Source organism: Hoplias malabaricus, chromosome 10 (genome assembly GCF_029633855.1).
Source record: "Hoplias malabaricus isolate fHopMal1 chromosome 10, fHopMal1.hap1, whole genome shotgun sequence".
In the NCBI taxonomy this organism is placed as follows: domain Eukaryota; kingdom Metazoa; phylum Chordata; class Actinopteri; order Characiformes; family Erythrinidae; genus Hoplias; species Hoplias malabaricus.
In genome coordinates, this window is record NC_089809.1 from 6,950,112 (window position 1) to 6,964,048 (window position 13,937).

General features: G+C 36.7%; 1 protein-coding gene across 1 annotated transcript in view; it reads left to right on the forward strand.

Moving 5' to 3' along the window:
- The first annotated feature begins 571 nt into the window (after positions 1 to 571).
- The window catches only part of pou2f2b (POU class 2 homeobox 2b), an 86,845-nt gene continuing 73,479 nt past the window's right edge, over positions 572 to 13,937 (forward strand). The window contains exon 1 of the mRNA XM_066683447.1: positions 572 to 689. The gene's annotated coding sequence lies outside the window, so the exon portion shown is untranslated. The remainder of the gene's footprint in view (positions 690 to 13,937) is intronic.

Below are 13,937 nucleotides of genomic sequence, written 5' to 3' on the forward strand. Positions count from 1 at the left end.
GTTGCGCTACAAACACAAACAACACTGCAGCCCCATCTTTAAATTGTAACGTCTTTGTGACATCATCATCGTCGTTATCATCTTCTTCGACGCTTAATTCATTTCAGGGTCGCAGTCCTTGTAACATGTTTAACAAAAAAATGTCAACCCTGACTGTATTTATTAGCATTAGCAATGCATGCTGGGTAATGTAGTGAGAGAACGCTGAGGAACTGTACACAGCAAATAAAAGCTTTAGGCCGGAATGCCCTTTTAACACAAATATAAAGAAAATATATTAGGAGTAACAGAAACAAACAGTAACTAAGTTATTTATGAGACCATTAATCATCTCTCTCTCTCTAATATCTGCCGTCCACTACTCAGGAGCAAGCAATAGGTCGTCATGGAAACCACCCAGAGTCATGGTCATGGCCAGAGTGTGAGACGTGTGTGTTTGTGATATCAGCCCCCTTTGCACCCCCTCTTTTCCTCTGACCCCATCACCTTTCACCTCCAATTCAAATTTTGCCTCTCTCTCTCTCCATTTTATTCTCTCCTTGCTCTCCTCTTCCCCTACCCCTTTGCCCCCCACCAGCTCCTGCTCCCTCCTCTTTTCCCCTATTTTTTTACTCCCTCCATCTCTCCAGCTTGTCTCTTTTCATCGTTTATAACCGACACCGGAGCCTCCGCCGATGGAAACCATGCTGGTAACGTGGACGCTTTTTGTTTGTTTGGTTTTTTTTTTGTACTGTTCAAAACTTTCTCTCTCTCTCTCTCTTTCTTTCCTTTTCTTATCTCTCTCTTTAACTGTTACAATACGTCCTAGGTGTTGTATTCCTCGATTTGTTGCTACTGAGGTGGCGGCAACTTAACGGCACGTGGTATGCAAAAAGAAAAGGACGTGACGTCACATGTCACTTAACGCGTCTAATAAGTTCTCGCTGGAATTTTCCTTTCACGCTCTTATTGATTCTGTATTGATTAGTTGTAACTAAACTCTCTCTCTCTCTCTCTCTAATAAAATAATTTCAACCGTTCTACTGAAAACTAAATTATGACTTTTCCCTGCATATAGTCAACATTATCTTGGTTATTTACTGAATTTAACATCGGAAATATAAAATCAATTTTGCCTTTTATTGTAATTAACTTCAGAGCAAATTAAATTAATCTATTTTTAAAAACCTTTTTTTTTAAATATAGGGAAATCAACAAATAATGTCCTCGGAACAGAGGTACTCAAACTTTTGCATGCGCAGGCGCTCAGCGCGGGAATATTGTTTGTTGTGGTTTTCGCGAGTGGTTGCCTTTGTTTGGCTTTTGTTGCTGTCGCTGGCGCTTGAGCGGTGCTGGTGTTGTTTGTTGTTGTTTATCAGTTACTACAAGGACACGGTAAATGGCAGGCTGCTGATCATGCAGATAGGTAAATACGTGCGCATGCGCAGTCTGACATGTCTTAGCGTGGTGTGTACTGTATACTCACTGTAAAACAGCAGCAAAGACTACCCTTCATTTCTGAGTCTATTCAGTAGTTCAAGAGAAAAAAAGAAGCCTGAGGAAATTCAGTTAAAAAAAGGAAGAAATATTAAGAAAAAAGGGACAATATATAAACGGGTCACCTCCAGGGTGTGTTTCTGCCTTGTGCCCAATGATTCTGGTAAGCTCCAGATCCATTGCAATTCTGAACATGAAAGTGAATGAATGAATGAATGAATGAATGAATGAGAAAACTGAAGAAACCTTCACTGAACCTGTGTCCAAAATGGCTCCCAATCCACTATTCCCTATATTCCTCACTATACAGTGCACTATTATAGGGAACTGAATTTAGGAGGGTAGTGAACGATTTCGGACACTCATGCAGGCTTTATTTTACCAAACAGGGTATACGCTATCGAAAAATGTCAGTTAGATTCTACTTTTGCATTGTTTAATAGCACTGACATTTGTCCACTATGATTTTGGACACCAACAAATGGTGAATCCCCAAAATAGTGCATTATATAATGAATTTTTGGACACAGTGTGAGAAAAGGAAATAACCACAAAAATAAGATAAACAAGGAAGCCACTGTGGTTCTGGGAATGATGGACCGGCCGCCCCAGAGCCCAGACCTCAACATTACTGAATGCGTTTGCAGTTAACTGTAGATTAAGCCGTTTATCGCAACCATCTTCTAAGACTGGATTCAAAAGAGCGGACCCCGAAAAAGCAGAGAAATTAATATTGACATAAATTAAATTAAAGGACTTAATTTCAGTGGCAGTATTTATCTGTTGTTGTGGCTGGTGTATGAAAATTCTGTCCATACAGCATTCTGTGTGTTCTGTGTGTGTGTGTGTGTGCTTAGTGTTTAGTGGTGCAGATGAGTTAATCAATAAGGGGTGTGTGTCTGTGTGTGTGTGTAACAAGCCTGAGAATGACATCACGAGAGGAAATCGATCAGCACAGAGTTAATTACAGGAAAAAATCAATTAAAGAAGTGAGAAATGTGTACAGCTTAGAGGAAGATCAACACTGTGTGTGTGTGTGTGTGTGTGTGTGTGAGAGAGAGAGAAACAAAAGGCAGTTGTCAGAAATCTAAATTACCAACACAATTTCTTTATTATTTGTTTATTATTATAATATTTGATGACCTTTGTTTCACTGTGTTTAAGCTTTTATTACAAAAGATGAACAGGAAGTAGAAACTAGGGCCATAAAAAAGGTCTGTTTATTAAATGGTGAGAGATATTAGAGAAATTAGACAATAATCATATTTGATTATAAAATTATACCCAGCTGGAATGCTTTGGAACGACATGTTACTGATTATTTAGGTTTCAAAAAATAAAAGTACAATCGCATGTTGCATGATAAATATTATTTTGTAATCTGTTTATTTAGGCTCCTTTTAACCTGAGAGTCCTTTAAATGAGGAAATAAAATACACACAGATTATCTGCTGATACAGAAGCTACACACACTGCTGATACACACACACACACCAACATTTAAAATATATTTAAAAATATCTTTCACAATGCACTGATCAATTACTCAATATACAGTTTACATTTGAGCATTTAACCATCTGCCGTTTTATTTTAATGTTTACGTTTATATTGTATATAGATCTTAGCTGAATTGGGGTTGATGTTTGTATATTTTCAGTAGATTAATACGTAAATATAGGTTTTACCAAAATATTCTCTCCTTTATTTAGTACAAATATGACATAAATAAATAAATACAAAAGAGACACAGATCTGATGCTTTTTTTTAATCTTCATTTAAAGAGAAAAGGCTATGGGAAGTTTTAGAACATAGACATTTAGACGTCATCTCTGTTACTGACATTCATGTATATTAATGGATTCAGTTAAACTAATCTAGCTTATAAAACCGGTAGTGTGTGTGTGTGTGTGTGTGTGTTTTATCGATGTAATTCACTGTGAATTGTATGTAGTTTTAGTTCTGCTTGCTTTGTCTTATTTCTCTGTGTAATGTTTCATATGTTATTGTTATGTCCGGGGTGGAATGCAGCGGACAGCTATTGGGTCATTTCTGATCGAGCCATTATTAGTTTAGGCTCCTATTTCATCGTCTGTTTACGTATAAAATTTATGTTTTTTGTGTGTGTGTGTGTGTGTGGGTGTGTTTGCCATGTCTTAAGGTGTTTATGTATGTGTGTGTGTGTGTGTGTGTGTGTCTACAGTCTGATCCAGACACAGGGTCAGAGGTCAGAGTCAGCTGCAGACTGATGACCCTTGGTCTGAACTCAGGGTCTCGGTGCAGAAGGCCGAGGGTCGGGAGGTGGTGGGAGGTGGTGTAGCCGGGGTGGAAGAGGGGGGAGGCCACCGAGACCCGAGTGGTCATCAAACGTACATCTATCCTCCGCTCTTTCCGTTACATTCAGTTACATAGCGCAGATTTAAAAGGAGCTCTACCCACACAGATCTCCAACTGTTCTTTGTTTAATAATCTGAGTTAAAATTAGAGATGTCCAACAGCAAATGTCTGCGTATTTTAATACAAAGATACAGTTTATATACTGTTTATTTTACGTAAAATATAAAAGGACAATTATTATTTATATTTTTGTAATTATTTTTAAACAGCCCACAATTTATGTTTAAATTTTCGTCAAAAATATCTAACATTTCTGCTGTTCGGGTCGTTTTAGAAAGGAAGAAAAGAAATATGCTTAACTCTAATGTTACATGAATATATTTTATTCCATGTAATTTACATCCGTTTTCACTATATTTAACACAATAAATAAAAAAGGGCTTATTCGAGAAGTCTGTTTCCTTTATATTTTCATGTTCTTATTTATATTTACACATACTGTTATATATCCCCTCTCCCTCTCGTCTCATCACACACACACACACACAATATATATATATATATAAAATTTTAATAAATATATATTACTGAAATGGTTAAATATGGTGCACTACTGCCACACACAATTAAAATATATATATGAAGCTAAACTTAAATATTCAAATGAGGTATTTATGAGCAAAGGGACAGGTCCTTTTTAATATAAACCCCTCAAGTGCATATTTTAATTATAAAAAAAGAAATATTCGGATATTAATTCTAATATAATTTATATATGGAATGATATTTTAATTAAAACAAAAATTTAATTCTAAGAAATATATCACGATGTCTGTAATATGCAATGTTTTGTGTTTTTTAAAAACATGGTAATTAGGTTAAAACTATGATATGTTTTATAATAAATAAAGTTCAATATTATTGTTTATCTGTGAAAAATGTTCTTATTTACTGCCCATTTTTAGGTTTTTAAAACCTGCAGTGTGTCAAATATTACATTGTATAAAAATAAGAAATAATGTACGTTGTGTGTGTGTGTGTGTGTGTGTGTGTAATGTAAAGACCAGTTCACCTCTTACTCATGCTGTCCTCTTACTTTTGGCTCTGACCCACTAAACCAACAGTGTGATGGCTGCTGCAGGATGGGATCCACTGTCCCGTCTCAGGCGGGGGTTAAACATGGCTCTGACAGTGGAGCTTTAAATATTTGGCCAAAGCTGACAGGACCCAACTCTTCACACAGGATTTAGACAGGTTTAGTTTTTATTTCCCAAATATTAGTCAAGCTCAGGTTGGGATCATATTTCTGACAGCCCACGTCCTCTAACAGATTTTAAGCTGAATTCAGCACTTCCTTCTCCTCCTCCTCCTCACTGCTTTATCCTTCTCACAGCAATAGTTCACTTCTGACCACTGTTGAATTTAGACCAGATTTATCAGACTACAGGTCGTTTCTGACCATATTTTATCAAGCAAACGTGTAGTGGGGAAGCAGGCGATTGAGGAGGGAAGCAATGCAAGCACAATGCTGTTGTTTTCTTTTTTAATATTAACATATTCACACTTATAACACACGCTAAACCGGTAACGAGACATTGTCAAAGCAGATTATTGCAGAATGGGGTTTTTCTGAACTCCTGAAATGTCTGGACAGCATGTGTTGTCTACAGATGTTACAGACTGTTTAGGCTCTTGGATAGAAGTGTTATGGCTGAATTGTGTGATATTGCTGTAAAGTTCAGAGCCAGTGTTCTTGGCTACGCTCAGGTTTAGATGGGAGATTATCTGCTGAAGTTTGTCGCACTAGCATATGTTTTAGATACTGTTTTCTTGGGGGGTACAATCAGGCACAGGACTGACACTTGGGCTTGGACAGAATTTTGTGAAGCTACATCCAATTCAGACAGATAGTTGTCATTTTTCTGTCAAGCCACAATCGGGTATTGGCTCTTTAACATGGTCCTAGGTGTTGACTTGACCCCAGAAAGAGCATGTTCTCTGGCTTTATTTGGGCTCCAATCTGAAGGCCGTGGTACAACTGGGAGAGGACAGTGATACTAGCAGGTGTTGCAGTGTATTCTGTGACCTGTGTGAGGCACTAGAGAGTTAGACGTCTGGTCCAGTTCATTGCTGGTCCATCTCAGTGACCAGGTGAGGACGAATGAGAAGAAAAGCGTGGGAGTCTCCCTGCTAGGGAGAAAGACAAGGAAAAAAGGAGGGAAATTTAGTCTTTGTGTACTGCTAGAGTCCTGCAGAGCCTAACCTCTCTCCTGCTGTCTGTACATGTCTCACACACACACACACACACACACACACACACACACACACACACACAAATACAATCATCTAATCCTCTCCCATCCCTATGCCTCCTAATCCAGACTATCTCTCCCTCTCTCCTCTTTTCCTTCTCTGTGTCCCTCTCTGTCCTTCCTGTCTTTCTTTATTCACTTTCTCCTTCTCCATCACTCACTTTTGGAAATCCTCTTACATGGTTTTGGAACTCTATTTTTTGTCACACACACACACACACACACACACACACACACACACACATATATAGCACTCACAGTCTTGAAGGTGATACAGTATTAAAGAGTTTTATTCCGAAAACACTCTTTCCATTTAGGATATTATTTAAGGGTTATATTTTGGACCAATTTCAAATATACAATTTTCATTAAATAAAAAAAAAACACATGCCATTATTATTATTATTATTATTATTATTATTATATAATTTATATTTCTCTTCTAATGGTGGTATCATTCATGTTGCTATTTCTTGACTGTGTAAAGTTATATAGAATTTCACGAAAAAGTAAAGTCTTAGTGGTCTATAATGTGTTTTGGATTTAATCTTTATTTTTAAATGCATCATTTTAATTTTTCTCACTTCCTTTTATTTCTATGGTCTTTGTTCCTTCTTGGACTCATTCTGTCATTTCCTCCTTACGGTATCACCTCTTGAAGCAAAGGTTTCCTCAAGGAATACACCACTTTTAACACCATTCCTTTTCAATCCACCACTTAGTTTTCTCCTCCAAGTGTGTTGAGCTCCAACAATGATGCAGAAGCTTTCCCTTGTCTTGGATGAATCATGCTACCTTCACCCTCTCAGCTGTGACACTGTGTGTTTTGGGGTGACTGAACTTATGCGTGGAAATCAAAATGACTAAAATTGGTTAGAAATTTGGTTCAAAAAATGGCCAAATAACTAAGAATATGCCCATAACCTCAGGTGAGCCCAGAGCACAAAGAAGCACCTCAGGCTTCTACAGGTTCTTATTTATTTATTTATTTATTTACTTTTAATCCTGATAGAACCCTTTTGTCTCTCTTTGCTCCAGACGTACAGCTGTGACAGCTCTTTGGCTGAGGAACTTCTCTTCACTTTCTTTTATCGAGGTCTTGATGGCAGAGAGTCAAGCTCCCTGTGCTTCTGCTAATGGAGCCGTTTAAGGGCCGTATTTCTTTAATGGAGCTTTAATGCTTAATGGAGGTGTTTAGTGACCATTTTTGCTTGTAGTTGTAGCATTCTGATGATTCTTCATAAATGAACTGAATGTCAGTTATATATTCGTGTACGTGGTCCGTATTCCTACGTTATTCAATATGTATTTAATACTACATGGGTTCAGGGAAGTTAAATGCTAGTTGCATTAGTTAAAAAAAATACGTTAAATGACCCTTTTTGCAAATGTTAGCAAGCTACAATCGTCATTGATGCTTTTATTTTGAAGGAACTGTTTTCATGAGGCAGGCAGGCTGAGGAAAAAACAGTTAGCAATTTATGCTAACTAGTGTGAATATGGAGTTGACAAACGTTAACAACATTAACTGCTTTGTGAAACCTCAATAAATAGTGATAACACGTTCATAGCATACAGTGTAACATTTACCCAAGCCCCTGTCCTTTAGAGAAATGTACTGTAGGAATATGTATTTTGACGCTAAATTACAGACGACGCTTTATTTTGAGAGTCTGTCACATAAATATATTGATACTTAAATATTTTTATGACTTGTTGATTTATTTCCTTTAAACATGTTCAAATATGCTTATTGGGGAAGTCTAATACATAATTTAATGTTGATAAAGGGAGGACATGAAGCATAAATATGAAGGAAAATCGGTCTTTGTTAATTATTGGTGATTTTTGTATGTGACCTCAGCAATGCACAGTTTTGGAGAATTACAGTGAAACCAGGAAAGAACTTACATTATTTTTATCCTCGAGCAACAGTGACCACCTTTCACATAATTGCATTATTTCTCCCTTAAAAGGAAGCAAACAAAAAAGAATATGCTCCCAAGTTTAATAATTAAAGGAGAGCCTTGGCCACAAAATACCTACAAATTTGTGGTGATAATGAAGTTCTGGCAGGTTTTAAACTGAAAAGATAGATTTTTTTTTGCTTATATTAATCAGAAATTAATGTTCCTGGGTTTTTTGTTCTTTAAACAGAAAAAAATATATATTTCTTAAAAATTAAGCAATGTTACAGTCATAGGTCGATGAACAGGCTTAGAATGTGGGAAGATTTTTAATTATTGAGTGTGGACTTCAGCATTGCGGACTGATTTTGGAATTACATTACTCAACCAGCTTCTACTGAACTTTGGAAGTGTGTAAATATATAATTGTAGATTTCTTTGAAAATGTAAAGCAATGGGACACCTGTTTATACAGATTGGGCTTAATAACCTCAGCATAATGCTGGTGGTCAGAATGAAAAAGGGGATTTAATTTGTGCTTTCTGGCATTGCCATAGAATACAGGACGTTTGGACTGGGGTAGATGAATATATGTGAATATTTCCAGGGTTGTAAAAACCCTTTATGTCCTATAGGCTGATTATATTGGGTGACCCCTCAGTCTTGAATATTCAGGACAAATACTTCAAAAGTTGGATTCAAACCAGCTTAATGATTGGGAGACAAATTATATTAAGGTGTTGGAGAACAGTGGGATCACCGTCATTTCAGGAGTGGGCTACAGAACTGAGTAAATGTTGGAGTAATTAGACATATATTGGCGGAAGTGGGGAAAATATTTCTACAGGATTCTTGAGGCTTCTGGAGTGGCGAGACTTGTTTTAGTTAATCTTTTATCTGTAAATATATTTTGAGAACAATGGTGGAGACTAGTATAATATTATACATGTTGTAAATATGTTGGTAAACAGATATGCCCTGTTTCCTTTCTTTTGTATGCCCTAATGATACACTGATTATAGTGGGGAAGGGGGGGGGGGGTGAGGGAGAGGGTTTATTAAGATGATATTTCATTGACACTTATACTTTTATTCTTTGTAATGTATGAAAATGGAAAATAATAAAACAGTGAATCAAATAAAAAGAAAATGTAAAGCAATGGGAGTTATAATAAACACAAACATTGGATGTAAAAACATTGATAAATGTTATGTTGTATTGATGTTGTATATGTTTTATGTTTTTTGTGTTCGTCCTTGACACTGACGAATTCATTTCTTTATGTAATTCATGGCTGTTTTAACAGGAAAAGGAAATAATGAAGGTTGATCTTTAACTTATGGACTGTGCTGGATGTGAAATCATTTATGTAAAGTGTATCTTAGCGCTTCATTTTCTAATCCTTAAAGACAAGATGGCAAAAGTTGACAAAGATGTCAGAGGTTCCACTAAAAGAACATTGGCCGCACTGAAGTGCATTTCAGCTCCAAATTAATCTGCCCCACCCCCTTCCCGCAGGCCAATATATCAATGTCATGGGAGAATAAACTGCTTGATACCAAAAAGAGAAAAAAAATGGCAGGGTCGCAAAGTCTTATGAAAGTCTCAAGAAAACCATATTTTTGCTTTCACCCATCACAAATACTTTTTTTATTGGCCAAAAATGGCATGGACGCTGCTATTTCTTGAACACGATTCTGGTAAAAGTGACAAAAGGATAATGCTATCAACGTCAGCTTAAAGCTCAATGTTTGGTCAGACAGCCAAGGTTCAAACTGTGCAAACAATCTGAAAAAGCACAATTATATGGAACTAATGCCTTATAACTTAACGTCTACTTCTCAGACTTTAGGCCAGGCCTTGGCTTCCCCAGCATTTTTTGGGGAAATGCAAAAAATCCCATTGGCTATGCCTCTCTGTCTCATCCTGGACCCTTAGTCCAAAGCCTTAAAGTCCCCTTTTCAGTACATACTGCAATTTTTTTGAGCTTCAGTGTTTAATGTGTGAAAGAAGGGGTTTGGATTATTTTCTAATATCTACCAATGCTTCCTTTTGTGATTGACTCATTTTTGTTGATTTTCTGAGTAAAAGGAGGTGGACAAACCTGAACATTCATTGTTTTATTTTGCCCCTTGACCTTAAAAGGCATATATCTCTCAAGAGTCCTTGAAACATGGTATGGTATTATGCGCTGTAGAAGGAGAAGTGTTTAAAATCCCAGCTACCACTCAGTGCATTTAAACTTTTCAGTGATTCCTGGAGTGTTTTATCTTTGCTCTTAAAGGACTAGTCTTTGCTAGAAGCTGTTTAGTTCACAAACATCTTTACATTTCATTTTTAAGTGATTTTTATTGTTGTTTTTTTAAGATTTCAGCACATTTACACCCTGAATCTGTATTTTAGTATGTGTTTATTTACATAAATCAGTTTATCTAATTATATTATATTATAGTCATCATTTTTTGTTTTGTTTTAAAAACAAGTCCATTTGCAAATCACTGCCTTCTGTATTTATTTACATTTTACAGCTCTTTTCAGGATTGAAGTTTGTAGTTCAATAAATAAAATATATATGTACTGTATTTATAGTTTTTGATGAGTGAATGAGTAAAGGCAGAAGCTCAGAAAAACAAAAGGCTTTCAGGGAGAGGGATGAAAGTGAGGATGATACAGACATAAAATCACATACGAAGCCTCCATCTCACTCGCCTTTTTCATCTCTCTCTCCCTCTTTTTCCTGTGACATCACAGTTTGTTGCACACCCACGCCATTTTATATCCTTTTTTAGAGGATGTTAAATTTTCACATTATTACACAATCAATTAAAACACATTTGCTTTTAAAAGCAACAGTTGCTCACATTTTCTTCTGTTGGACTGTGATCAATACAAGGTTCAGTGGGGTTTCAGCTTGCACTTCATGTCATACGCGTGTGTGTGTGTGTGTGTGTAACCCGTCAATAGGTTAAACGCTGTGATGTTTTACTGCCTGAGCGTTTGATTAGTCGTGTGTTCAGTAATTCACACACTGTGACGGACTTATTGACTGCTGTATTGATCGTTATCCGTGAGGTGAAGGAGAACAGTGTAATCTATTGATCGATTGACCTCCAAATTAGCCCCCTACATCCCAGACCCCTAGACTGTGACATTTCTGCTGGAATCCCCATTTGAACTTGTGTTAATCAACACTGAAGGAAGCATTCCTCTAAACATAGTTGGAGTTGCTAGATGAGCTGAAGAACACTTGGCAGCATTGGTTTAGTTAAATTAGCTTTCATACATTGGCAGCATTGGTTTAGCTAGGTTAGCTTTCATACACTGGCACCATTGGTTTAGCTAGGTTAGATTTCATACACTGGCAGCATTGGTTTAGCTAGGTTAGCTTTCATACACTGGCAGCATTGGTTTAGCTAGGTTAGCTTTCATACACTGGCAGCATTGGTTTAGCTAGGTTAGATTTCATACACTGGCAGCATTGGTTTAGCTAGGTTAGCTTTCATACACTGGCAGCATTGGTTTAGCTAGGTTAGCTTTCATACACTGGCAGCATTAGTTTAGCTAGGTTAGCTTTCATACACTGGCAGCATTGGTTTAGCTAGGTTAGCTTTCATACACTGGCAGCATTGGTTTAGCTAGGTTAGCTTTCATACACTGGCAGCATTGGTTTAGCTAGGTTAGCTTTCATACACTGGCAGCATAGGTTTAGCTAGGTTAGCTTTCATACACTGGCAGCATTGGTTTAGCTAGGTTAGCTTTCATACACTGGCAGCATTGGTTTAGCTAGGTTAGCTTTCATACACTGGCAGCATTGGTTTAGCTAGGTTAGCTTTCATACACTGGCAGCATTGGTTTAGCTAGGTTAGCTTTCATACACTGGCAGCATAGGTTTAGCTAGGTTAGCTTTCATACACTGAGCTCAGCTATAAAATGTAACAGTTGTAACAAAATACAGTATCTCACAATAAATTAACACACTCATAGTATTCCAACAAACCCGTTTGTTACCTGGGTGCCAAACTAATTGTAGATTTTTCAGATGAAAAATCACATGACGCTGCTGGCTAGCTTGTTAGCAAGCTATGTTAGCTTTGTTACACTTAGCTTATCAAATTTATTCAAATGCACAGATAACTAATTGCACAGGATTATCTTTTCTAACAAAATATGAATCTAAAATACAGACAGTAAGTGAAATGCTTGTAAAAAAAACATTTTTTGTAGAAAACCATATTTGAGTAGTTTCTCTTGTTCATCTCTCTCTCTCTCTCTCTCTCTCTCTCTGTTATTAAGCATTTTCTCAGCTGTTAATTGAGCTGCAGCGATTGGCATCTCGATTAGGGCCCATTGATTTCTCAGCCCTAAGTACATTGATTTTTAAGTTTCCCGTTGATCCTGCCACTAAATCTCTCTCTCTCTCTCTCTCTCTCTCTCTCTCTCTCTCTCTCTCTCTCTCTCTCTGTATGTGTGTGTGTATGTATGTGTTCATGAATAAGGGATTAAAGTCACAGAGATGAAGAGGCAAACTGATACTCAGAGTAAAAATAATTACCTGTAGACCTAATTTATTGATTTCTTCAGCAAAATGGTGGAAGCCTCAACAAATTCCCAAATTGTAGGTTCTAAAACCCTACATAGTACTTAAAATGATTAGTTATAATTGTTATTAAATCCCAGTCGATACAATTCATTAGAGTTTATGCATTGATGTATAAATATATTTATTTTTTTGGTATGGAACAATGGTTTCAGACAAAAACATTCACAAATATATGGCAGTTATCTATTCCGATTCCAATATCCGACCCTGCCTATTCCGATCAGATTAGTGTGTGTAGGTGTGCTACAGAACAGTCCAGCGTATTCTGTGTATCTCAGTTTTTGTATGTATATATATTTCTTTCTATATTTTCTGAATACAGGTGATGTGAAACTATGCGAAACTTTCATGAAGAATTGCTCAAAAATATTTTACAAAATGGGTTTGGACTAATTTCTCTGTGCGGCTGCCATTTGGGAGATACTTGTTTTTCTTTGGGCTACGAAAACAAGAAGACAAAGTGTTACAAAATATCTGACTTTATATTGTTTAAAATATGGATATAAGCTTCCAAAAAAAAAAAAAAAAACAGATGTAAAGATGAACCACACACAGCAGGAATGAGCTTAATATTCCTTTAGCAGTGACAGATCGTTTATATGTTATTTTTATCTTACAAGAAATTGCCTGAAAAGCATATTTATATTTACTAATGATCTGTGGGAAATTTCGCTGGATGTTTATGGGTTTTTTGTAGTTTGTTTGCAGTTATGTTTCTGGTATTTTGATTTTTGGATGCAAATGTAAATCACATGCTGTTTAACTGATTCATTTTTTTTGTTAGTGTGTGAAATAATAATAATAAAAAAGTACTACTACTAGTGTGATGTCACGTTTTAGTGCTAAATGGGATTCTAATTTCTCTTCAGGTCAAAGGTTACGCTGAATGGTCTTGTTGAGAAAAACCCACATTATTTATGGTGGACATTTGTTTAAATTGTAATTATTTTCCAGAAATTAAGATCCAGGGCTGTTTGTTGTTGTATGTTTGGGATGTGGTTGTAACGTCACCTCACATTAAGGCAAAATAATTGATGACAGAACTGCACACTTGCAAATACCAATTGCAATCTCCAAACAATCCAGTTGACACCATTACTGCTCAGGTTTTTGCCACATTCTGGGCTTTGTTATTTGTCACCCATTTTTCCCCCCACTCCTCGTTTTTTTTTTTCTTTCTTTCTTTCTTTCTTTCTTTCTTTCTTTCAGTAGGTCCCTTACTCCGGTCTTTTTGTCGTTCTGCGGCTCTCCCTCCTGTCGTGGTCAGGTCCCACTTTGCGGCGGTTCTGACCAATGAGCTGCCG